Raw genomic sequence first — 26,842 nt, 5'->3', positions numbered from 1 at the left:
AGCCAGCCAAACAATGATGCCAGAAGACGGGCAGCGCTACCAAGGGGGTTGCAGCGTGTCATTACAAAGGAAAGTCACACCACCGGGACGGTTAAATGGTCACACAGAGGACACATTTCAGACGTGTTTTCAGTTCCACATGTGCGAGGAGAATACGTTTCTGAGCCACCTTGCACACATGCAGCATTACCGCTGTACAAGGTGGCTGGATAACGTAAAAACGCCTGGGGGAGGGGGGACAGGTTCCCTTCAATTTCAGTTCTTGTGTCTGCGTGGCTTTTGCAGGACACGTTGCCGGCTGCACAGCAGGGGAACAGCTGGCGGTGCTGGACCCCACTGACACATTGGCTGGTGTTTTTCTCTGTGCAGCTAGCACATCTGGGCCCCAACTGGCGGTGTGTTAGAGCCCAGGGACAGCAGGAGGAGGAGCAGGAGGAGGAGGAGCAGGGGGAGGGGAGTGTAGGCCAAAGCCTGCACAGGCGGCAGCTTTGGGTGTGTTGTGTCTGCGTGGCTTTTGCAGGACACGTTGCCGGCTACACAGCAGGGGAACAGCTGGCGGTGCTGGACCCCACTGACACATTGGCGAGGTGTTTGGCTCTGTGCAGCCAGCACTTCCGGACAGCAACTAGCGTTGTTGGAGCCCGGGCTCTGCAGGTGGAGCAGAGTGTAGGCAGAAGCCTAATTGAACCGATTTCAAAAGTCACCTTTAACCCCCCCTCAGGGGTTACAAAGTAGAAGAGCCACAGCTTATGCAGCAGCAGTGCTGCGCAAGTCAAAGGTTGCTCTTGTAATTTTTCTCCTTGCACACGCTGAATGGAACACGTATAACATTTAGCCCTTTATACAGTCAAACTGTGTAATGGAGGCGAGAGTTCCCTTTGTAATGAGACGCAGCACAGGTGTCAAGAATCCCACCTTGGTGCTGGGTGCAGCCTCCCGAGCGTTGTTATTTGCTGTACAGGAGTCTGCGCTGTCGTGTTATCCCCTGGCCTAGCGCCGTTAGCGCTGCCCATCTTCTGGCATCATGTAATGTCGGCCGGTGCGGTTCGCGATGCCCCTGAATCCCAGCCCCGCAGTGTCTTAACATTGGTAAAACACTGCGGGGCTGGGATTCAGGGCCTGGCGCAGCACATATGTTCGCCTCTCACACTCGGGTCCTTACACCCGCTTCAGACTGTGCGGCGTCATCTGATCCCTTATCGCATGCCACGGCCATGAAGCCGCACAGTCCGAAGAAGGCGGAAGGAGAGGAGGGACAGGCGAACTGATGCACTGATCCTGCCCATGAATCGCACCCTCGCAGTCCCAATAAATAAGACACCGAGGGGCGTTGTGTGGGTCAGGGCGGCCGCAGAGGCGCAGCCAGCCAAACAATGATGCCAGAAGACGGGCAGCGCTACCAAGGGGGTTGCAGCGTGTCATTACAAAGGAAAGTCACACCACCGGGACGGTTAAATGGTCACACAGAGGACACATTTCAGACGTGTTTTCAGTTCCACATGTGCGAGGAGAATACGTTTCTGAGCCACCTTGCACACATGCAGCATTACCGCTGTACAAGGTGGCTGGATAACGTAAAAACGCCTGGGGGAGGGGGGACAGGTTCCCTTCAATTTCAGTTCTTGTGTCTGCGTGGCTTTTGCAGGACACGTTGCCGGCTGCACAGCAGGGGAACAGCTGGCGGTGCTGGACCCCACTGACACATTGGCTGGTGTTTTTCTCTGTGCAGCTAGCACATCTGGGCCCCAACTGGCGGTGTGTTAGAGCCCAGGGACAGCAGGAGGAGGAGCAGGAGGAGGAGGAGCAGGGGGAGGGGAGTGTAGGCCGAAGCCTGCACAGGCGGCAGCTTTGGGTGTGTTGTGTCTGCGTGGCTTTTGCAGGACACGTTGCCGGCTACACAGCAGGGGAACAGCTGGCGGTGCTGGACCCCACTGACACATTGGCGAGGTGTTTGGCTCTGTGCAGCCAGCACTTCCGGACAGCAACTAGCGTTGTTGGAGCCCGGGCTCTGCAGGTGGAGCAGAGTGTAGGCAGAAGCCTAATTGAACCGATTTCAAAAGTCACCTTTAACCCCCCCTCAGGGGTTACAAAGTAGAAGAGCCACAGCTTATGCAGCAGCAGTGCTGCGCAAGTCAAAGGTTGCTCTTGTAATTTTTCTCCTTGCACACGCTGAATGGAACACGTATAACATTTAGCCCTTTATACAGTCAAACTGTGTAATGGAGGCGAGAGTTCCCTTTGTAATGAGACGCAGCACAGGTGTCAAGAATCCCACCTTGGTGCTGGGTGCAGCCTCCCGAGCGTTGTTATTTGCTGTACAGGAGTCTGCGCTGTCGTGTTATCCCCTGGCCTAGCGCCGTTAGCGCTGCCCATCTTCTGGCATCATGTAATGTCGGCCGGTGCGGTTCGCGATGCCCCTGAATCCCAGCCCCGCAGTGTCTTAACATTGGTAAAACACTGCGGGGCTGGGATTCAGGGCCTGGCGCAGCACATATGTTCGCCTCTCACACTCGGGTCCTTACACCCGCTTCAGACTGTGCGGCGTCATCTGATCCCTTATCGCATGCCACGGCCATGAAGCCGCACAGTCCGAAGAAGGCGGAAGGAGAGGAGGGACAGGCGAACTGATGCACTGATCCTGCCCATGAATCGCACCCTCGCAGTCCCAATAAATAAGACACCGAGGGGCGTTGTGTGGGTCAGGGCGGCCGCAGAGGCGCAGCCAGCCAAACAATGATGCCAGAAGACGGGCAGCGCTACCAAGGGGGTTGCAGCGTGTCATTACAAAGGAAAGTCACACCACCGGGACGGTTAAATGGTCACACAGAGGACACATTTCAGACGTGTTTTCAGTTCCACATGTGCGAGGAGAATACGTTTCTGAGCCACCTTGCACACATGCAGCATTACCGCTGTACAAGGTGGCTGGATAACGTAAAAACGCCTGGGGGAGGGGGGACAGGTTCCCTTCAATTTCAGTTCTTGTGTCTGCGTGGCTTTTGCAGGACACGTTGCCGGCTGCACAGCAGGGGAACAGCTGGCGGTGCTGGACCCCACTGACACATTGGCTGGTGTTTTTCTCTGTGCAGCTAGCACATCTGGGCCCCAACTGGCGGTGTGTTAGAGCCCAGGGACAGCAGGAGGAGGAGCAGGAGGAGGAGGAGCAGGGGGAGGGGAGTGTAGGCCGAAGCCTGCACAGGCGGCAGCTTTGGGTGTGTTGTGTCTGCGTGGCTTTTGCAGGACACGTTGCCGGCTACACAGCAGGGGAACAGCTGGCGGTGCTGGACCCCACTGACACATTGGCGAGGTGTTTGGCTCTGTGCAGCCAGCACTTCCGGACAGCAACTAGCGTTGTTGGAGCCCGGGCTCTGCAGGTGGAGCAGAGTGTAGGCAGAAGCCTAATTGAACCGATTTCAAAAGTCACCTTTAACCCCCCCTCAGGGGTTACAAAGTAGAAGAGCCACAGCTTATGCAGCAGCAGTGCTGCGCAAGTCAAAGGTTGCTCTTGTAATTTTTCTCCTTGCACACGCTGAATGGAACACGTATAACATTTAGCCCTTTATACAGTCAAACTGTGTAATGGAGGCGAGAGTTCCCTTTGTAATGAGACGCAGCACAGGTGTCAAGAATCCCACCTTGGTGCTGGGTGCAGCCTCCCGAGCGTTGTTATTTGCTGTACAGGAGTCTGCGCTGTCGTGTTATCCCCTGGCCTAGCGCCGTTAGCGCTGCCCATCTTCTGGCATCATGTAATGTCGGCCGGTGCGGTTCGCGATGCCCCTGAATCCCAGCCCCGCAGTGTCTTAACATTGGTAAAACACTGCGGGGCTGGGATTCAGGGCCTGGCGCAGCACATATGTTCGCCTCTCACACTCGGGTCCTTACACCCGCTTCAGACTGTGCGGCGTCATCTGATCCCTTATCGCATGCCACGGCCATGAAGCCGCACAGTCCGAAGAAGGCGGAAGGAGAGGAGGGACAGGCGAACTGATGCACTGATCCTGCCCATGAATCGCACCCTCGCAGTCCCAATAAATAAGACACCGAGGGGCGTTGTGTGGGTCAGGGCGGCCGCAGAGGCGCAGCCAGCCAAACAATGATGCCAGAAGACGGGCAGCGCTACCAAGGGGGTTGCAGCGTGTCATTACAAAGGAAAGTCACACCACCGGGACGGTTAAATGGTCACACAGAGGACACATTTCAGACGTGTTTTCAGTTCCACATGTGCGAGGAGAATACGTTTCTGAGCCACCTTGCACACATGCAGCATTACCGCTGTACAAGGTGGCTGGATAACGTAAAAACGCCTGGGGGAGGGGGGACAGGTTCCCTTCAATTTCAGTTCTTGTGTCTGCGTGGCTTTTGCAGGACACGTTGCCGGCTGCACAGCAGGGGAACAGCTGGCGGTGCTGGACCCCACTGACACATTGGCTGGTGTTTTTCTCTGTGCAGCTAGCACATCTGGGCCCCAACTGGCGGTGTGTTAGAGCCCAGGGACAGCAGGAGGAGGAGCAGGAGGAGGAGGAGCAGGGGGAGGGGAGTGTAGGCCGAAGCCTGCACAGGCGGCAGCTTTGGGTGTGTTGTGTCTGCGTGGCTTTTGCAGGACACGTTGCCGGCTACACAGCAGGGGAACAGCTGGCGGTGCTGGACCCCACTGACACATTGGCGAGGTGTTTGGCTCTGTGCAGCCAGCACTTCCGGACAGCAACTAGCGTTGTTGGAGCCCGGGCTCTGCAGGTGGAGCAGAGTGTAGGCCGAAGCCTAATTGAACCGATTTCAAAAGTCACCTTTAACCCCCCCTCAGGGGTTACAAAGTAGAAGAGCCACAGCTTATGCAGCAGCAGTGCTGCGCAAGTCAAAGGTTGCTCTTGTAATTTTTCTCCTTGCACACGCTGAATGGAACACGTATAACATTTAGCCCTTTATACAGTCAAACTGTGTAATGGAGGCGAGAGTTCCCTTTGTAATGAGACGCAGCACAGGTGTCAAGAATCCCACCTTGGTGCTGGGTGCAGCCTCCCGAGCGTTGTTATTTGCTGTACAGGAGTCTGCGCTGTCGTGTTATCCCCTGGCCTAGCGCCGTTAGCGCTGCCCATCTTCTGGCATCATGTAATGTCGGCCGGTGCGGTTCGCGATGCCCCTGAATCCCAGCCCCGCAGTGTCTTAACATTGGTAAAACACTGCGGGGCTGGGATTCAGGGCCTGGCGCAGCACATATGTTCGCCTCTCACACTCGGGTCCTTACACCCGCTTCAGACTGTGCGGCGTCATCTGATCCCTTATCGCATGCCACGGCCATGAAGCCGCACAGTCCGAAGAAGGCGGAAGGAGAGGAGGGACAGGCGAACTGATGCACTGATCCTGCCCATGAATCGCACCCTCGCAGTCCCAATAAATAAGACACCGAGGGGCGTTGTGTGGGTCAGGGCGGCCGCAGAGGCGCAGCCAGCCAAACAATGATGCCAGAAGACGGGCAGCGCTACCAAGGGGGTTGCAGCGTGTCATTACAAAGGAAAGTCACACCACCGGGACGGTTAAATGGTCACACAGAGGACACATTTCAGACGTGTTTTCAGTTCCACATGTGCGAGGAGAATACGTTTCTGAGCCACCTTGCACACATGCAGCATTACCGCTGTACAAGGTGGCTGGATAACGTAAAAACGCCTGGGGGAGGGGGGACAGGTTCCCTTCAATTTCAGTTCTTGTGTCTGCGTGGCTTTTGCAGGACACGTTGCCGGCTGCACAGCAGGGGAACAGCTGGCGGTGCTGGACCCCACTGACACATTGGCTGGTGTTTTTCTCTGTGCAGCTAGCACATCTGGGCCCCAACTGGCGGTGTGTTAGAGCCCAGGGACAGCAGGAGGAGGAGCAGGAGGAGGAGGAGCAGGGGGAGGGGAGTGTAGGCCGAAGCCTGCACAGGCGGCAGCTTTGGGTGTGTTGTGTCTGCGTGGCTTTTGCAGGACACGTTGCCGGCTACACAGCAGGGGAACAGCTGGCGGTGCTGGACCCCACTGACACATTGGCGAGGTGTTTGGCTCTGTGCAGCCAGCACTTCCGGACAGCAACTAGCGTTGTTGGAGCCCGGGCTCTGCAGGTGGAGCAGAGTGTAGGCCGAAGCCTAATTGAACCGATTTCAAAAGTCACCTTTAACCCCCCCTCAGGGGTTACAAAGTAGAAGAGCCACAGCTTATGCAGCAGCAGTGCTGCGCAAGTCAAAGGTTGCTCTTGTAATTTTTCTCCTTGCACACGCTGAATGGAACACGTATAACATTTAGCCCTTTATACAGTCAAACTGTGTAATGGAGGCGAGAGTTCCCTTTGTAATGAGACGCAGCACAGGTGTCAAGAATCCCACCTTGGTGCTGGGTGCAGCCTCCCGAGCGTTGTTATTTGCTGTACAGGAGTCTGCGCTGTCGTGTTATCCCCTGGCCTAGCGCCGTTAGCGCTGCCCATCTTCTGGCATCATGTAATGTCGGCCGGTGCGGTTCGCGATGCCCCTGAATCCCAGCCCCGCAGTGTCTTAACATTGGTAAAACACTGCGGGGCTGGGATTCAGGGCCTGGCGCAGCACATATGTTCGCCTCTCACACTCGGGTCCTTACACCCGCTTCAGACTGTGCGGCGTCATCTGATCCCTTATCGCATGCCACGGCCATGAAGCCGCACAGTCCGAAGAAGGCGGAAGGAGAGGAGGGACAGGCGAACTGATGCACTGATCCTGCCCATGAATCGCACCCTCGCAGTCCCAATAAATAAGACACCGAGGGGCGTTGTGTGGGTCAGGGCGGCCGCAGAGGCGCAGCCAGCCAAACAATGATGCCAGAAGACGGGCAGCGCTACCAAGGGGGTTGCAGCGTGTCATTACAAAGGAAAGTCACACCACCGGGACGGTTAAATGGTCACACAGAGGACACATTTCAGACGTGTTTTCAGTTCCACATGTGCGAGGAGAATACGTTTCTGAGCCACCTTGAACACATGCAGCATTACTGCTGTTCAAGGTAGCTGTAAAACATAGAAACACCTGGGGGAGGGGGGACAGGTTCCCTTCAATTTCAGTTCTTGTGTCTGCGTGGCGGTCGCAGGACACGTTGCCGGCTACACAGCAGGGGAACAGCTGGCGGTGCTGAACCCCACTGACACATTGGCTGGTGTTTTTCTCTGTGCAGCTAGCACATCTGGGCAAAAACTGGTGGTGTTAGAGCCCAGGGTCAGCAGGAGGAGCAGGGGGAGCGGAGTGTAGGCCGAAGCCTGCACTCGAGCAAGTTGAAAGGAAACCTTTAAACCCCCCCCCCCCCAGGCGTTTGTAGCTGAAAGAGCCATTGTGTACAGCACTAATGCTGGAAAAGGTAAACTTAGCTCTTTTAATTATGGTCCTTGTACATGCGGAACCTAACATTTATGAAATGTGTCTCCTCACAGCGTTAAACCGTCCGGTAGGTGGAACTTTCCTTTGTCGTGTGACGCAGCACAGCCATCATTTTTACCCCCTTGGCGCCGTGCGCCGCCTCCTCAGCGTTGTTTGAATCTGTCCCGGAGCCTGCGCTGTTAGGTTAGCCCTTGGCCATGCACACATGTTGCGCTGCCCGTCTTCTGACCTCATTTGGTGTCAGGCTGGCTGCGCCTGTGCGGGTGCGCTGGCCGAGATCCCGCCTCGCAGTGTCGTCTAATGTAATCCCACCGCGGGCCTGTGATCCGTGCCCGTGCGCAGTGCATATCCTCTCCTCTCACTCCCCTCCCTACGGCTTTTTCAGACTGTGCGGTGTCACGGCCGTGGCATGCTATTAGGGACCAGCTGACATCGCACAGTCTGAAGAAGCCGTAGGGAGGGGAGTGAGAGGAGAGGATATGCACTGCGCACGGGCACGGATCACAGGCCCGCGGTGGGATTACATTAGACGACACTGCGAGGCGGGATCTCGGCCAGCGCACCCGCACAGGCGCAGCCAGCCTGACACCAAATGAGGTCAGAAGACGGGCAGCGCAACATGTGTGCATGGCCAAGGGCTAACCTAACAGCGCAGGCTCCGGGACAGATTCAAACAACGCTGAGGAGGGGGCGCACGGCGCCAAGGGGGTAAAAATGATGGCTGTGCTGCGTCACACGACAAAGGAAAGTTCCACCTACCGGACGGTTTAACGCTGTGTGGGGACACATTTCATAAGTGTTTGGTTCAGCATGTGCAAGGAGCATCACGAAAAGAGGCACTTTTTCCCTTTGCATCATTACTGCTGCACAAGGTGGCTCCTTCAGTAACAAACGCCTGGGGGGGGGGGGGGGCAGGTTCCCTTACATTTAACTTGTTGTGTCTGCGTGGCGGTCGCAGTACACGTTGCCGTATACACAGCAGGGGAACAGCTGGCGGTGCTGAACCCCACTAACACATTGGCGAGGTGTTTGGCTCTGTGCGTACAGCACTTCTGGACGGCAACTAGCGGTGTTGGAGCCCAGGGACAGGTGGAGGAGGAGGAGGTTGGAGGAGGTTGGAGGAGGTAGGAGGGATTGCCACACACACAGCAGGGGAACAGCTGACGTTACTGAACCCAAATAACAGAGGAGGGACTGTTGACTGTGCGTACAGCACTTCTGGACGGCAACTGGCGGTGTTGGAGCCCAGGGACAGGTGGAGGAGGAGGAGGTTGGAGGAGGTAGGAGGAGGTAGGAGGGATTGCCACACACACAGCAGGGGAACAGCTGACGTTACTGAACCCCAATAACAGAGGAGGGACTGTTGACTGTGCGTACAGCACTTCTGGACGGCAACTGGCGGTGTTGGAGCCCAGGGACAGGTGGAGGAGGAGGAGGTTGGAGGAGGTAGGAGGAGGTAGGAGGGATTGCCACACACACAGCAGGGGAACAGCTGACGTTACTGAACCCCAATAACAGAGGAGGGACTGTTGACTGTGCGTACAGCACTTCTGGACGGCAACTGGCGGTGTTGGAGCCCAGGGACAGGTGGAGGAGGAGGAGGTTGGAGGAGGTAGGAGGGATTGCCACACACACAGCAGGGGAACAGCTGACGTTACTGAACCCCAATAACAGAGGAGGGACTGTTGACTGTGCGTACAGCACTTCTGGACGGCAACTGGCGGTGTTGGAGCCCAGGGACAGGTGGAGGAGGAGGAGGTTGGAGGAGGTAGGAGGAGGTAGGAGGGATTGCCACACACACAGCAGGGGAACAGCTGACGTTACTGAACCCCAATAACAGAGGAGGGACTGTTGACTGTGCGTACAGCACTTCTGGACGGCAACTGGCGGTGTTGGAGCCCAGGGACAGGTGGAGGAGGAGGAGGTTGGAGGAGGTAGGAGGAGGTAGGAGGGATTGCCACACACACAGCAGGGGAACAGCTGACGTTACTGAACCCCAATAACAGAGGAGGGACTGTTGACTGTGCGTACAGCACTTCTGGACGGCAACTGGCGGTGTTGGAGCCCAGGGACAGGTGGAGGAGGAGGAGGTTGGAGGAGGTTGGAGGAGGTAGGAGGGATTGCCACACACACAGCAGGGGAACAGCTGACGTTACTGAACCCCAATAACAGAGGAGGGACTGTTGACTGTGCGTACAGCACTTCTGGACGGCAACTGGCGGTGTTGGAGCCCAGGGACAGGTGGAGGAGGAGGAGGTTGGAGGAGGTAGGAGGAGGTAGGAGGGATTGCCACACACACAGCAGGGGAACAGCTGACGTTACTGAACCCCAATAACAGAGGAGGGACTGTTGACTGTGCGTACAGCACTTCTGGACGGCAACTGGCGGTGTTGGAGCCCAGGGACAGGTGGAGGAGGAGGAGGTTGGAGGAGGTAGGAGGGATTGCCACACACACAGCAGGGGAACAGCTGACGTTACTGAACCCCAATAACAGAGGAGGGACTGTTGACTGTGCGTACAGCACTTCTGGACGGCAACTGGCGGTGTTGGAGCCCAGGGACAGGTGGAGGAGGAGGAGGTTGGAGGAGGTTGGAGGAGGTAGGAGGGATTGCCACACACACAGCAGGGGAACAGCTGACGTTACTGAACCCCAATAACAGAGGAGGGACTGTTGACTGTGCGTACAGCACTTCTGGACGGCAACTGGCGGTGTTGGAGCCCAGGGACAGGTGGAGGAGGAGGAGGTTGGAGGAGGTAGGAGGAGGTAGGAGGGATTGCCACACACACAGCAGGGGAACAGCTGACGTTACTGAACCCCAATAACAGAGGAGGGACTGTTGACTGTGCGTACAGCACTTCTGGACGGCAACTGGCGGTGTTGGAGCCCAGGGACAGGTGGAGGAGGAGGAGGTTGGAGGAGGTAGGAGGGATTGCCACACACACAGCAGGGGAACAGCTGACGTTACTGAACCCCAATAACAGAGGAGCGACTGTTGACTGTGCGTACAGCACTTCTGGACGGCAACTAGCGGTGTTGGAGCCCAGGGGCAGGTGGAAAAGCAGAGGAACACAATGTAGGCCGAAGCCTGAGAAAGTCGAAAGGGAACCTTTAACCCCCCCCCCAAGGCGTTTGTAGCTGAAAGAGCCAGCTTGTGCAGCACAAAAGATGCAAAAGGAAAAGGTGGCTCTTTTCATCATGCTCCTTGCAAACACAGAACTAAACACTTTTAAAATGTGTCCCCTGAAGCCGTGAAACCGTCCCGGAGGTGGGACTTTCCTTCGTAATATGACGCAGCACAGCCATCATTACTACCCCCCCGCCGCCGTGCCCCGGCTCCTCAGCGTTGTTTGATTCCGTCCCGGAGCCTGCGCTGTTATGTTATCCCGTGGCCAGGCACACTTAGCGCTGCCCATCTTCTGACATCATTTGGTGTCAGGCTGGCTGCGCCTGTGCGGCCGCGCTGGCCGAGAGCCCGACTCGCAGTGTCTTCTGATGTAATCCCACTGGGGGCCTGGGATCCATGGCCATGCGCAGTGCATATCCTCGCCTCTCACTCCCCTCCCTACGCCTTCTTTTTCAGACTGTGCGGTGTCACGGCCGTGGCATGCTATTAGGGACCAGCTGACACCGAACAGTCTGAAGAAGCCATAGGGAGATGAGTGAGAGGTGGAGGTTCAGATATGCACTGCGCATGTCCATAGATCCCAGGCCCCCAGTGGGATTAAATCAGAAGACACTGCGAGGCGGGCTCTCGGCCAGCGTGGCCGCACAGGCGCAGCCAGCCTGACACCAAATGATGCCAGAAGACGGGCAGCGCTAAGTGTGCCTGGCCACGGGATAACATAACAGCGCAGGCTCCGGGACGGAATCAAACAACGCTGAGGAGCCGGGGCGCGGCGCCGGGGGGGTAGGAATGACGGCTGTGCTGCGTCATATTACGAAGGAAAGTCCCACCTCCGGGACGGTTTTACGGTATCAGTGGACACATTTTATAAGTGTTAAGTTTTGCGTGTGCAAGGAGCAAAACCAAAATAGCTACCTTTTTCCTTGTGCAGCATTACTGCTGCACAAGGTGGCTCTTTCAGTAACAAACGCCTTGGGGGGGGGGGACAGATTCCCTTACATTTCAGTTGTTGTGTCAGCGTGGCGGTCGCATGACACATTGCCGGCTACACAGCTGGGGATCAGCTGACGTTACTGAAACCCAATAACACTGGGTCGTATGTTTTGACTGTGCAGACGGCACATCTGAGCCTCAACTGGCGGTGTTGGAGCCCAGGAATTTAAGTTCAGGTGGTAGAAAGATGAACACAACAGGAGACCTGGATAACGTATACAGTGACCTAATTATTTAATCAGGAGGAGGAGTGGCAAATTCCTGCGAGATCCAGGCCTTGTTCATTTTCAGGAAAGTAAGCCGGTCAACGTTATCGGAGGATAGTCGCATGCGACGGTCAGTTAGTACACCACCTGCAGCACTAAAGACACGTTCCGATAATACACTGGCCGCAGGGCAAGACAGCACCTCCAATGCATACTGGCTTAGCTCTGGCCATGTATCCAGCTTTGAGACCCAAAACTTGAAAGGGGAAGAGCCATCTGGGAGTACAGCAAGAGGGCAAGACATGTAGTCTGTCACCATCTGACGGAACCGTTGCCTCCTGCTGACTGGAGCCGTCTGTGATGGTGTAGACTTTTGTGGCGGGCACAGAAAACTGTGCCACAGTTCGGCCATACTGGTCTTGCCTTGGGCAGAGGCACTGCTTCTGCTCCCTCTTTGTGCAGAGCCTCCACCACTGCCTGGACGCACTGAGCTGCTTTGGAATGCACTAGCAGCACTTCTCTCAGTTGGAATGGAGAAGATGATGGAACTGACCAGTGTGTCTTGGTACTCCCGCATTTTTCGCTCCCGGTTCAACGGTGTGATGAGGCTTTCTACGTTGTCCCGGTAGCGAGGATCGAGGAGGGTGAACACCCAATAATCAGACATGTTGAGAATGTGGTCGATGCGGCGGTCGTTTCTCAGGCACTGCAGCATGTAATCCACCATGTGCTGCAGACTGCCAACTGCCCAAGAAACGCTGTCCCCAGCTGGAGGCGTGATCTCTGCCCGCTCGTCATCACCCCACCCTCGCTGTACACACTGAGTACTGGACAATTCGGGAACTCCCTCCTCTGGACGGATGTCTTCCTCCTCCATTGACTCCTCCTCATCCTCCTCACAAACTGTCCCCTGCCTACGCGTTTGTGAGGAACCACGTGGCGCTGACTGTCCAGAAGATGATGGAAGTGGTGAATCCTCATCCTCCACCTCTTCCACAACATCATCCCTTAGCGCTTGCAGTGATTTTTCAAGCAGGCAGATAAGGGGGACAGTCATGCTGACTAGTGCATCATCTGCACTCGCCATCCGCGTGGAATAATCAAAGGGACGCAAAACCTGGCAGACATCCTTCATAGTGGCCCACTCTGTGGTTGTGAAGTCTGTACGGCGCTGACTGCGACTTTTTTGCGCCTGATACAGCTGGTACTCCATTACAGCTTGCTGCTGCTCACACAACCGCTCCAACATATGTAACGTGGAATTCCACCTGGTAGGTAGGTCACATATGATGCGATGTTCCGGCAGGCGGTGTCGGCGCTGCAGAGCCGCAATGCGCGCTTTTGCCGTGCTGGAACGCCGCAAGTGAGCACACTCTAGGCGGACCTTGTGCAGCAGTGCATCAAGATCCGGATAGTCCCTCAAAAAACTCTGCACGACCAAATTGAGCACATGTGCCAGACATGGGATGTGAGTGAGGTTGCCGAGGCCCAGGGCTGCCACCAGATTTCGGCCATTATCACACACTACCATGCCTGGCTGGAGATTCGCTGGCTCAAACCACACATCGCTCTCCTGCTTGATGGCATTCCAGAGCTCCTGCGCTGTGTGGCTACGATTCCCCAAAAAAATTAATTTCAAGACGGCCTGTTGACGTTTGGCCACGGCTGTGCTCATGTCAGTCGTAACAGGTACACGTTCATCACGGGTCCATGTGGAGGTGGACTGTGACGGCTCCTGCAGCGATGATTCTGAGGAACTGGTGTAAGAGGAGGAGTCAATGCGTACAGAATGGATTCCTGCAATCCTTGGAGTGGGCAGGACACGTCCTGCGCCACTCGCACGGTCTGTACCCGGCTCAACGACATTAACCCAATGGGCAGTGAGGGAAAGGTATCGCCCCTGTCCATGTTGACTGGTCCACGCATCGGTGGTGAGGTGGACCTTGCTACTGACGGCGTTCAGTAGCGCGTGTTTTATGTGTCCCTCCACATGCTTGTGCAGGGCAGGGACGGCTTGCCTGCTGAAGTAAAAGCGGCTGGGCACACTGTACTGTGGGACTGCCAATGACATCAAGTCACGGAAGCTGTCAGTCTCCACCAGCCTGAATGACAGCATTTCCAGTGACAGAAGTTTGGCAATGCCTGCAGTCAGAGCCTGTGCTCGTGGGTGGTTTGACGAGAAAGGCCGCCTGTTCTCCCATGCCTGTACTACCGATGGCTGTAGACTGGGCTGGGAGTGTGTGGTTGACTGGGAAAGTGGTGCTGCGGGTGGAATGACAGCGGGTCTCTGGACAACAGGGCCAGAGGTTCTTCCACGGCGATCCTGGGAGGAAGCCGAACCAGCTGCGTGTGAGCTAGAGGAAGAGGCAACACGAGCTGAAGAGGTGGTAGCTGCCGCTGTTGGTTGGCCTAGCTCTTCAGTGTGTTTGTCTAACTCCGCCGGGTGCCTGTTGCGCACATGTTTCCACATGTTGGAGGTATTGAGGTTGGCGACTTTTTGACCTCTTTTGATTTTTTGATGACACACCTTGCATCTGACATAGCAAATGTCATCTGCAACTGTGTCAAAAAAGGACCAGGCACTGCAAGTCTTGGGAGCCCCCCTTTTGACTTTTGGAAGAGACATGCTCCTTACGGGTGCCAAAGCGGAGGCTGCAGGATCCGCAGTCTTCCCCCTCCCTCTCCCTCTTTGGGCCGTACGGGGAATCTCTTCCTCAGAGCTGCTCCCACCACCTTCCTGTCCCTGACGCCAAGATGGGTCAAGGACCTCATCATCTACACTACCCTCTGCCCCCAACTGCTCCTCCTGGGTAGTCTCAGCAGCAGAGCACGCACCAGTAAGTGGCACCTGAGTGTCATCATCAGCTGATGCGGCCTGCGAGGTGGTGACCGGAGCCACTGGCCCACCCGCCTCTTCAGAGGAAGACAGAAAAAGCTGTTGGGCATCACTGCACCCTGCCTCTTCTTCCATTTCTCCAATGCTGCTTGGCTGGCCCCCTGTTTCCAAGCCAAGAGATGATTCAGAGAACAGAAGTAGAGACTGCTCCTGTCCTGGGATCTCTGTCTGCCTGGGCAATTTTGCAGGTGGTGAAGAGACAGATGGCTGCTCTCCAGTGCTCTGTGTCTGAGAGGATGTGGCACTAATGGAAGTTGATGCATTAGCTGCCATCCATCCCACAACGGCTTCAATTTGGTCTTCACGCAGCAGCGGTGTACGGCGCTCGGCGACAAAGCTGCGCATGAACGACTGTTCCCTTGTGAAAGTGGGTGCTGATGACTCACCGGTGCCCGCAGCAGGCACAGAATCCCCACGTCCCCTCCCTGCTCCGCGCCCACGCCCACGCCCACGTGCCTTACTCACTGCCTTCTTCATCTTGGTTGACTGATAAAGATAAGCAGAAAAGTACTAACGGCTTTGTGTGCTTATTCCTGAGCAACTCCTCCTAACAGGTATAAGACACACTAATTTTCTAAAGTGTGGACTAGACTTGAATATGAGCTAATGTGGCCTACACAAATGTAAAGTGGTGTGTAACTGGTGTGTTTGGTGAACTTTATTATTTATTTATTTTTTGGGGGCTGAACTGACAACGGATAGAGCTGCAATCACACGGAGACCGTGCAGACAGCCGTAAACGGCGCTGCAAGGCCCAAAAACCCTCCTCTACTTTATCCTATGTAGTGTTTTTCCACAAATTAGCTGGAGACGGGTGGAAAGACACTAATAGGATTTTTTAAAATAAATTAGCTGCAGACTACACTACTTTGAAAAAAAAGAAAATTGATTTGGCGGTATGACGCAGTGAAAAACCCTGAGCTGCAGACAACCAGGCTACGGCTGCTCACAGACTACAGGGCGAGCTGCAGTCACACGGAGACCGTGCAGACAGCCGTAAACGGCGCTGCAAGGCCCAAAAACCCTCCTCTACTTTATCCTATGTAGTGTTTTTCCACAAATTAGCTGGAGACGGGTGGAAAGACACTAATAGGATTTTTTAAAATAAATTAGCAGCAGACTACACTACTTTGAAAAAAAAGAAAATTGATTTGGCGGTATGACGCAGTGAAAAACCCTGAGCTGCAGACAACCAGGCTACGGCTGCTCACAGACTACAGGGCGAGCTGCAGTCACACGGAGACCGTGCAGACAGCCGTAAACGGCGCTGCAAGGCCCAAAAACCCTCCTCTACTTTATCCTATGTAGTGTTTTTCCACAAATTAGCTGGAGACGGGTGGAAAGACACTAATAGGAATTTTTGGAAAAAATGTGCAGCAGCCTGCACTACTTCAAAAAAAAAAAAAAAAAGGACAGTATGAGGCAATGAACCACCCTCCCTGAACTGAATACAACCAGCTATGGATGGCCTATGTGGCTGCACTCAGACTAGGAGTGGGCTGCACTCACACACACACACACAGAGAGACCTTGCAGATCGCTGTGAAAACAGCGCTACAAGGCAAAAGGAAGGTGAATAGTAGGTGAACACAGCGGTTGCTAAATTAGCCTTTGGAAAGCACAAAGAAGCAAATCGCTATCTCTAAACTGTCCCTCAGTCAGCAAACAGCGTCCTGTCACTAACTGAATTCACAGCAGAGTGATCGCAAAATGGCGCCAGCGACTTTTAAACTGCATCATGACATCATTTCAGCAGCCAATCACAGCCTTGCCAGTAGTTTCATGCCCTCCATGCTAAACAGGATGTGCCCACACTTGGAATCTTTCTCATTGGCTGAATTTCTGAATTTTGAATCATTGAACTTCCGATTCCGGTATCCGATACGCGCCAAGTATCGGAATCCCGGTATCGGAATTCCGATACCGCTAGTATCGGCCGATACCCGATACTTGCGGTATCGGAATGCTCAACACTAGTTTTGACCATTTGGTCTTAATAGTTTCGGTTTTGGTTGCTCAAATCTCATCAAAAAGTTGTTTTACCATCCTGCCATATGATGACATTTTAACTGGATTTTGAATAAAGTGGATTAATTTATCAGAGATTTGTATTATAACTACTCTGTAGTGACACACATCAGACCAGCAAAAGCACAGTCGTACATGCACTTTGCACAAGCCACCACTGCTAAGCAAGTTCTTAAGCACTGGAATATTCTTTACCCACTCCCAAAGGGAAGGGGCTTAACATAACCCTTCCCACACTGCTGTTGCAGGAAAGCTGGCGTATGGTGATGAGGACAATGTAGATTCAGGTAACAAGAGTAAATCCAAAGCTAGCAGCATAAAACCCAAATGAAAACCTGGGACAATGTGTTAGAGGCTGGGACTTCCCTGCTGTGTGGGATGTATTGCAGGCACTGTTTGTTCCTCTGGTCTCCCATTCAGGTCCAGCCGCTGGGTCTGCTGCTGGATTCCAGCATCTTGCTCAGGCTCCTGTTATACATGTGGTTACTGCTGGCTCTCCAGCTAAAGTCTATGGTAACTAGAGATGAGCGGTGTTCGAGTCGAACTGTTCGCCAATTTCAAATTCGAGCTGTTTTTGGTGGTGTTCGAGTCGTTCGATGAACCCGAACAATTTGCTTAAAATTCGGCTGTTTGAGTTTCTGTTCGATAACTGTTCGTTCACCAAAAGCCTAGCTTGATTTGCACATTAAAACTGTTTATCATTGTTAATGGACTGTTTCAGTGTATAGTGGGTGGGGGATAGATCTGTGCTAAAATAATGCCGATCTCCATTTTTTTTTCTTTCCCGCATTTACAGAGGGGCGGTGCAGTCTCTCAGCCTATCAGTAGTGCGCACACACAGCAATGTGCATGTGATGCAGTCAAGCAAGGGCATGTGTCATTGGCTGTGTATGTCACATGTCACTCCTTGCCCAATGAGAACCAGCCATTTGCCCCGTCGTCACCATTTCCTCACTGCTGCAGCTTAGTATTAGACGGCATCGCTGCTGCTGTGGGCGCTATACAGTTAAAGAGTCTTTTTTTGCCAGCGAATTTTCTGAGAGATAGGTTTAGGGAGTGGGGATTTGGGACTAGTTGCAATATCAGCCCTTTTCAGGGTAGGTTACAGCAGTTCATCGCACTGTTTGCTAGGCAGGTCTGAGTCAGTGCTGTGCAAGTGTTAAGGCCCCGTCACACATAGCGAGATCGCTAGCGAGATCGCTGCTGAGTCACAAACTGTCTTCAACGATGCCGAAGTCCCCCTGCAGCACCCAGGTAACCAGGGTAAACATCGGGTTACTAAGCGCAGGGCCGCGCTTAGTAACCCGATGTTTACCCTGGTTACCAGCGTAAATGTAAAAAAAAACAAACACTACATACTCACCATCTGATGTCCGTCAGGTCCCTTGCCGTCCGCTTCCTGCTCTGACTGAGTGCCGCCGTACAGTGAGAGCACAGCACAGCAGTGACGTCACCGCTGCGCTCTGCTCTCACTGTACGGCAGCTCAGTCAGAGCAGGAAGCGGATGGCAAGGGACCTGACGGACACCGAAAGGCGAGTATGTACTGTTTGTTTTTTTTGGTAACCAGGGTAAATATCGGGTTACTAAGCGCGGCCCTGCGCTTAGTAACCCGATGTTTACCCTGGTTACCCGGGTGCTGCAGGGGGACTTCGGCATCGTTGAAGACAGTTTCAATGATGCCGAAGTCGTTCCCCTGATCGTTGGTCACTGGAGAGAGCTGTCTGTGTGACAGCTCCCCAGCGACCACACAACGACTTACCAACGATCACGGCCAGGTCGTATCGCTGGTCGTGATCGTTGGTAAATCGCTATGTGAGACGGGGCCTTTAGTCACAGCATTTGGTGTAATCTAGCTCAGCCAATCCTTTTGGGCTAGTAGCATTGTCTGATAGTCATCTGAGTAGCCCGACTGTGAAGCTAGCTACACCGCCTGTGTATCTCAATTTTTACGGCATCTAACCCAGTAAATTGTTTTGGGGTTTTGGGCTTAGAAGCAGTGTCTGCACGTCAGCAGAGTAGCCCGCCTATAAAGCTAGCTACACCGCCTGTGTATTTCTATTTTCACTGCATCTAATCCAGTTGATAGTTTTGGGCCTAGTAGCATTGTCTGCACATCAGCAGAGTAGCCCGCCTGTGAAACAAACTATACCGCCTGTGTATCTCTATTTTCACTGCATCAAATCCAGTTGATAGTTTTGAGCCTAGTAGCATTGTCTGCACGTCAGCAGAGTAGCCCGCCTGTGAAGCTAGCTATACCGCCTGTGTATCTCAATTTTTACGGCATCTAACCCAGTAAATCGTTTTGGGGTTTTGGGCTTAGTAGCATTGTCTGCATGTCAGCAGAGTAGCCCACCTTTGAAGCTAGCTACACCGCCTGTGTATCTCTATTTTCACTGCATCTAATCCAGTTGATAGTTTTGGGCCTAGTACCACAGTTTGGCCACTCAGTTCTGCTCGGTTTTCATCCATCGGTTGTTGTGCCAACAACTTCAGATACAGAGTTGACAATTACGCACTAAAATGAGTGGCAAAAGGCCTGCTGCTGGTGGAAAGGGGAATAGGCGTGTTGGAAAGGGAAAAAAAGGTTGTGTCCGTGGGGTAGGTGGTAAAGCAACAGTAACATCTGCAGAAGAAAGACCATCTTCCAGCCAAAGTAAGATGTCTACTTCTTTTCGTGGACAATCTGATATGATCCCTTTCTTACAACCATCGCTACAAGCATCGCCAAAAATTCCAGATGAGGCACAAAAACAGCAGGTGCTTGAACGGATATCAAGTGCTCGTTCAAGTGGGCTCTCCTCCATGTCAACTTCAACATCACAACTACTCCAGTCCTCAGAGTTGTCACCCCAATCGCACTTGCTTCCTCACAGCTCTCAAAACTCCAGCTGCCCGTCTGAGCATGGGGTAGCACACATGGTTGAGTCTGTAGAGCTGTTTACGCATACTATAGCCTGGGATTCAGAGGTCTGCTCCAAAGCTTCAGTGTCTGCTAGTCAGCAGAGTAGCCCAGCCACCCACCGCCTGTTTACCTAAGTACTATTTTTAACAGCATCTGGCCCAGGAAATCCTTTGGGGACTAGTAGAATTTCGTGCTACTCAGCAACGTACTTCACCCATGAAGCAAGCTACACCGCCTATTTACCTAACTACTATTTTGTAATGGCATCTAGCCCAGGAAATCCTTTTGGGCCTAGTAGAATTTAGTGCTACTCAGCAGCGTTCCCCACCCATGAAGCAAGCTACATCGCCTGTTGATCTAATTACTAATTTTTAACTGATCTAGCCCAGGAAATCGTTTTGTACCTAATAGCATTTTGTGCTACTCAGCAGAGTACCCCACCTATGAAGCAAGCTACACCGCCTGTTTACCTAACTACTATTTTTTAATGGCATTTGGCCAAGGAAATTCTTTTGGGCCTAGTAGCAATTTCTGCTACTCAGCAGAGTACCCCACCCATGAAGCAAGCTACACCGTCTTCTTTCTTTCTCAATCTAACCCCTCGGCTCTGGGGTGTCCACTCTCCCTCCAGCTCTCTCCTTCTCACATGTGGACTACTGCGTGTTTTCACACTGTGGCGAATCTTTTGGGCCCAGGCATAAGAAGTCGTCGAGGTAATGGATAATATGGGCCGCCTTACAAACGTCCATGACGACACATTCGAGGAAGCAACTAAACGCCTCAAATAGTGAGCAGGATATGGAGCACCCCATGGGCAAACAGCGATCTATGTAGTATGCTCCTTCACAGGAGCAGCCCAATGGGTGGACAATATTCGGAGGCACAGGTAGTAACCGGAACGCCCCCTCAATGTCTGTTTTGGCAATTAGGGTGCCCCTTCCCAACTTCTTGACCCACCTGATTGTCTCGTCAAAGGAGGTACAGTACATAGTACTGTACTTGGTTCCACGTCGATGTTGTCGTTTACTGACCTGCCCCTTGGATATGACAAATGGTGGATTAGTCTGAATGTATTGGGTTCATTTTTTGGCACAACTCCCAACGGGGGTACCACTACGTGTTCTAAGGAAAGTGTTCTGAATGGACCCGCCGCCATTCTACCTAAAGATATTTCTTTCTTTTTTTTGTCAAGACATCTGGGTGTTGGTAAAGTGAGTTTAGATTTTTACTCCAGCCTTTCTTAACTTTAGAAGGGCATGACATGCCTATATCTGTGCCTCCTCCTCCTTTTACTCCTCCGCCTGTTTTCTTTTCGCATGACTATGTGTAGTTGTGACTTTTCCATGTGTTTGTTGTGTCTTCTGAGCAGCTTGTCAGCTTTTGGACACCTTTTAAGGTGTTTTCTATATGTTTTCCATGTGTTTGTATGTGTTTGTGTTTGCCTGCCATTGGTTTCAATGGGGTTAAACGGTGTTCATCGAACAGTTCGACGAACAGTTGGGCAAACATCTCCCTGTTCGACGAACTGAACCGAACCCGAACACTAGGGAGGTGGCTCATCTCTAATGGTAACCAGTGGTAAACAGAGGCAGCCCCACTCTCTGAAGTCTAAGTCCAGAAATCACCCTCCCTACTCAGCATGTCCATGATGTGGCAACTTGTCATTGGTGCTTGGATGCTTTCTGCTCTGATGATGTGGCAGCTCTGGATTGGTCCACGGTCAGGGCCGGACTGGCCATAGGGAACTTCTGGCAAATGCCAGAAGGGCCGGTGCCAGTGGTGGGCCGCTCAATCCGCCGCCCCCGCCGTCGCATTCAACTATACCGGCGTATAGACGCCGGTACAGTTGAATGCAATGATGGAGGAGAGAGCGTCTACAGACCTCCTCTCCCATCATTCCCCGCTCTGCCTCTGACACTGCGGGTGCGCGATGATGTCATATCATCGCGCACCTGCTGTGTCCCGGGCAGACTGCAGCTGCTGAGACAGGAGCAGGAACCAGGAAGCAACGCTGGGCACGAGGAGAGGTGAGGAGAGTTTTTTGTTTTTTTTCTGGACTGTGGGGCCATTCTCGGAGGAGGGGAGGGGAGGAAGAGAAGAGATGTGTGCTGTATATAGTTCTCTGTGGGCTGTGCTCTGTGCTGTATATAGTTCTCTGTGGGCTGTATATAGTTCTCTGTGGGCTGTGCTCTGTGCTGTATACTGCTGTGGGCTGTATATAGTTCTCTGTGGGCTGTGCTCTGTGCTGTATACTGCTGTGGGCTGTATATAGTTCTCTGTGGGCTGTGCTCTGTGCTGTATACTGCTGTGGGCTGTATATAGTTCTCTGTGGGCTTTGCTCTGTGCTGTATACTGCTGTGGGCTGTATATAGTTCTCTGTGGGCTGTGCTCTGTGCTGTATACTGCTGTGGGCTGTATATAGTTCTCTGTGGGCTGTGCTCTGTGCTGTATACTGCTGTGGGCTGTATATAGTTCTCTGTGGGCTGTGCTCTGTGCTGTATACTACTGTGGGCTGTATATAGTACTCTGTGGGCTGTGCTCTGTGCTGTATACTGCTGTGGGCTGTATATAGCTCTCTGTGGGCTGTGCTCTGTGCTGTATACTACTGTGGGCTGTATATAGCTCTCTGTGGGCTGTGCTCTGTGCTGTATACTACTGTGGGCTGTATATAGCTCTCTGTGGGCTGTGCTCTGTGCTGTATACTGCTGTGTGCTCTGTGCTATATATAGTACTCTGTGGGCTGTGCTCTGTGCTGTATACTACTGTGTGCTATATATAGTTCTCTGGGCTGTGCTCTGTGCTGTATACTACTGTGTGCTCTGTGCTATATATAGTACTCTGTGGGCTGTGCTCTGTGCTGTATACTACTGTGTGCTCTGTGCTATATATAGTACTCTGTGGGCTGTGCTCTGTGCTGTATACTACTGTGTGCTATATATAGTTCTCTGGGCTGTGCTCTGTGCTGTATACTACTGTGGGCTGTATATAGTACTCTGTGGGCTGTGCTCTGTGCTGTATACTACTGTGGGCTGTATATAGTACTCTGTGGGCTGTGCTCTGTGCTGTATACTACTGTGGGCTGTATATAGTACTCTGTGGGCTGTGCTCTGTGCTGTATACTACTGTGGGCTGTATATAGTACTCTGTGGGCTGTGCTCTGTGCTGTATACTACTGTGGGCTGTATATAGTACTCTGTGGGCTGTGCTCTGTGCTGTATACTGCTGTGGGCTGTATATAGTTCTCTGTGGGCTGTGCTCTGTGCTGTATACTGCTGTGGGCTGTATATAGTTCTCTGTGGGCTGTGCTCTGTGCTGTATACTACTGTGGGCTGTATATAGTACTCTGTGGGCTGTGCTCTGTGCTGTATACTACTGTGGGCTGTATATAGTACTCTGTGGGCTGTGCTCTGTGCTGTATACTGCTGTGGGCTGTATATAGCTCTCTGTGGGCTGTGCTCTGTGCTGTATACTACTGTGGGCTGTATATAGCTCTCTGTGGGCTGTGCTCTGTGCTGTATACTACTGTGGGCTGTATATAGCTCTCTGTGGGCTGTGCTCTGTGCTGTATACTACTGTGTGCTGTATATAGTTCTCTGTGGGCTGTGCTGTATATAGTACTCTGTGGGCTGTGCTGTATATAGTACTCTGTGGGCTGTGCTGTATATAGTACTCTGTGGGCTGTACTGTATATAGTACTCTGTGGGCTGTGCTGTGTATAGTACTCTGTGGGCTGTGCTGTATATAGTTCTCTGTGGGCTGTGCTCTGTGCTGTATACTGCTGTGGGCTGTATATAGTTCTCTGTGGGCTGTGCTCTGTGCTGTATACTACTGTGGGCTGTATATAGTACTCTGTGGGCTGTGCTCTGTGCTGTATACTGCTGTGGGCTGTATATAGCTCTCTGTGGGCTGTGCTCTGTGCTGTATACTACTGTGGGCTGTATATAGCTCTCTGTGGGCTGTGCTCTGTGCTGTATACTACTGTGGGCTGTATATAGCTCTCTGTGGGCTGTGCTCTGTGCTGTATACTGCTGTGTGCTCTGTGCTATATATAGTACTCTGTGGGCTGTGCTCTGTGCTGTATACTACTGTGTGCTATATATAGTTCTCTGGGCTGTGCTCTGTGCTGTATACTACTGTGTGCTCTGTGCTATATATAGTACTCTGTGGGCTGTGCTCTGTGCTGTATACTACTGTGTGCTCTGTGCTATATATAGTACTCTGTGGGCTGTGCTCTGTGCTGTATACTACTGTGTGCTATATATAGTTCTCTGGGCTGTGCTCTGTGCTGTATACTACTGTGGGCTGTATATAGTACTCTGTGGGCTGTGCTCTGTGCTGTATACTACTGTGGGCTGTATATAGTACTCTGTGGGCTGTGCTCTGTGCTGTATACTACTGTGGGCTGTATATAGTACTCTGTGGGCTGTGCTCTGTGCTGTATACTACTGTGGGCTGTATATAGTACTCTGTGGGCTGTGCTCTGTGCTGTATACTGCTGTGGGCTGTATATAGCTCTCTGTGGGCTGTGCTCTGTGCTGTATACTACTGTGGGCTGTATATAGCTCTCTGTGGGCTGTGCTCTGTGCTGTATACTGCTGTGGGCTGTATATAGCTCTCTGTGGGCTGTGCTCTGTGCTGTATACTACTGTGGGCTGTATATAGTACTCTGTGGGCTGTGCTCTGTGCTGTATACTACTGTGGGCTGTATATAGTACTCTGTGGGCTGTGCTCTGTGCTGTATACTACTGTGGGCTGTATATAGTTATCTGTGGGCTGTGCTCTGTGCTGTATGCTACTGTGGGCTGTATATAGTTCTCTGTGGGCTGTGCTCTGTGCTGTATATAGTTCTCTGTGGGCTGTGCTCTGTGCTGTATACTACTGTGGGCTGTATATAGTTCTCTGTGGGCTGTGCTCTGTGCTGTATACTACTGTGGGCTGTATATAGTTCTCTGTGGGCTGTGCTCTGTGCTGTATACTACTTTGTGCTGTATATAGTTCTCTGTGGGCTGTGCTGTATATAGTACTCTGTGGGCTGTGCTGTATATAGTACTCTGTGGGCTGTGCTGTATATAGTACTCTGTGGGCTGTGCTGTATATAGTACTCTGTGGGCTGTGCTGTGTATAGTACTCTGTGGGCTGTGCTGTATATAGTACTCTGTGGGCTGTGCTGTATATAGTACTCTCTGGGCTGTGCTGTATATAGTACTCTCTGGGCTGTGCTGTATATAGTACTCTCTGGGCTGTGCTTTATATAGTACTCTGGGCTGTGCTGTATATAGTACTCTGGGCTGTGCTTTATATAGTTCTCTGTGGGCTGTGCTGTATATAGTTCTCTGTGGGCTGTGCTGTATATAGTTCTCTGTGGGCTGTGCTGTATATATTACTTTGTGGGCTGTGCTGTATATATTACTTTGTGGGCTGTGCTGTATATATTACTCTGTGGGCTGTGCTGTATACTACTGTGTGGACTGTGCTGTATACTTCTACGTGGGCTGTGCTGTATACTACTGTGTGGTCTGTGCTGTATACTACTGTGTGGTCTGTGCTGAATACTGCTGTGTGGGCTGTGTTATCTACTACGCGAGCTGTGCTATAGTATGCAGGCTGTGCTGTATACTATGCGGTTTGTGCTATATAATATGCGGGCTTTGCTATATACTATGGGGAGTATATTATATTCTATGGGGGAGGCCATGTTATGTACTATGTGGCTGTGTTATATACTATTGTGGGGGTATATTATATTCTATGGGGGAGGCTGCGTTATATACTATGGGGGGCTGCATTATATTCTATGGGGGGCTACATTATATATTATGGGGAGGTGGGCTGTATTATATTCTATGGGGGTTACATACTCTGGGGTGGCTGCATTATACTCTGTGGGGTGGCTGCATTATACTCTGGGGTGGCTGCATTATACTCTGGGGTGGCTGCATTATACTCTGGGGTGGCTGCATTATACTCTGGGGTGGCTGCATTATACTCTGGGGTGGCTGCATTATACTATATGTGGGCTGCATTATACTGTATCGAGGACTATGGGGAATACGTTATACTATATGAAGAACTATGGGGTGCATTATACTATGGGAAGTGAATTGTACTACATGGATGACTGTGGCGGTGCATTATACTATATGGAGCACTATGAGGATTGTATTATGCTATATGGAGGACTATGAGGATTGTATTATGCTATATGGAGGACTATGAGGAGTGTATTATACTATGTGGAGGACTGAGCAGTGTATTTTAATATATGGAGGACTATAGGGAGTGTATTATACTATATGGAGGACTATGGAGCACATTATAATATATGGATTACTATGGGGTGTATTTTACTAAACAAGTAAAATGCTGCATATTCGGATTGTTTTTGCTGGAACAAAAAGCCTTGTTGTCAGCAGCACATTGCCAGTGTAAACTGTAGATGTGCTGCTGAAAACATGATACTGTATGGTGATCTGTTAGTGATCTATTAGTGATCGTTCTGTCTCATCATTATTCCTCAGCTGGTGGAAAGAGGCCGGGAAACAAGCGTTGAACAACTTCAGTATTGTCGATCAAACTCGTTTAGCGGCCTGAACTCAGCGCACGTAAATACAACAGAAAGGCTTCTGTGTGATGTGCAATATGTTAGCATTTGGGGACCCATTTTAAACTTTGCCTAGGGCCCCACTTTGCCTAAAACCGGCCCTGCCTACAAGTGTACAAAGATATTATACAGTCACCATGTGACAAGTGGGCCTGTGTAACTTCAAATGCCAGGGCTGAATTTTAGTCCCAGTCCGGCCCTGTCCACGGTGATGCCCCGTTCCACTGGGCGTGAGTGTTTGGGGTGGAGCCTGGCGCATAAAGGGCTTTCAGCAAAGCACGCGGGCGTGCTAGCGTCAATTGTGTTTGGTGTATGTGTGGGTCGTTTCACTACTGCTCTGTCTGTGCATTTTGTGTGTTTATCACAGTATCAACTACCAGTGGGATGTCAGTGATCTGTGTCAGCATGTGTTCAAGGCTGGTCCTATGCCATTAAAATTTCTGCCACCTATGGAGAGGAGATTGGCTGTGTGAGTTCAGGGCTGGCATCAAGCCATTAGAATTCCGGCTCCTCCAGAGAGGAGGTTTGATACGTGTTCTTGCTGACTGAGTTCTTGCTATCTGTTTCCAATCCGTGTGTATGCTACACTTCCCTGTGGAGTTAACAGCGTATTGCACCACAGAGCAAGTTCAACCCACATGTTCTTTTGCAGTGGTTCTAATGGGGTATTGCACAATTCCTATTGTCCCAGTACCGCTCAGTAGGGTTGAGCGAAACGGAT

The sequence above is a fragment of the Ranitomeya variabilis genome, chromosome 1, assembly GCF_051348905.1.
Source record: "Ranitomeya variabilis isolate aRanVar5 chromosome 1, aRanVar5.hap1, whole genome shotgun sequence".
In the NCBI taxonomy this organism is placed as follows: domain Eukaryota; kingdom Metazoa; phylum Chordata; class Amphibia; order Anura; family Dendrobatidae; genus Ranitomeya; species Ranitomeya variabilis.
Note: the sequence above shows the minus strand (reverse complement) of the source record.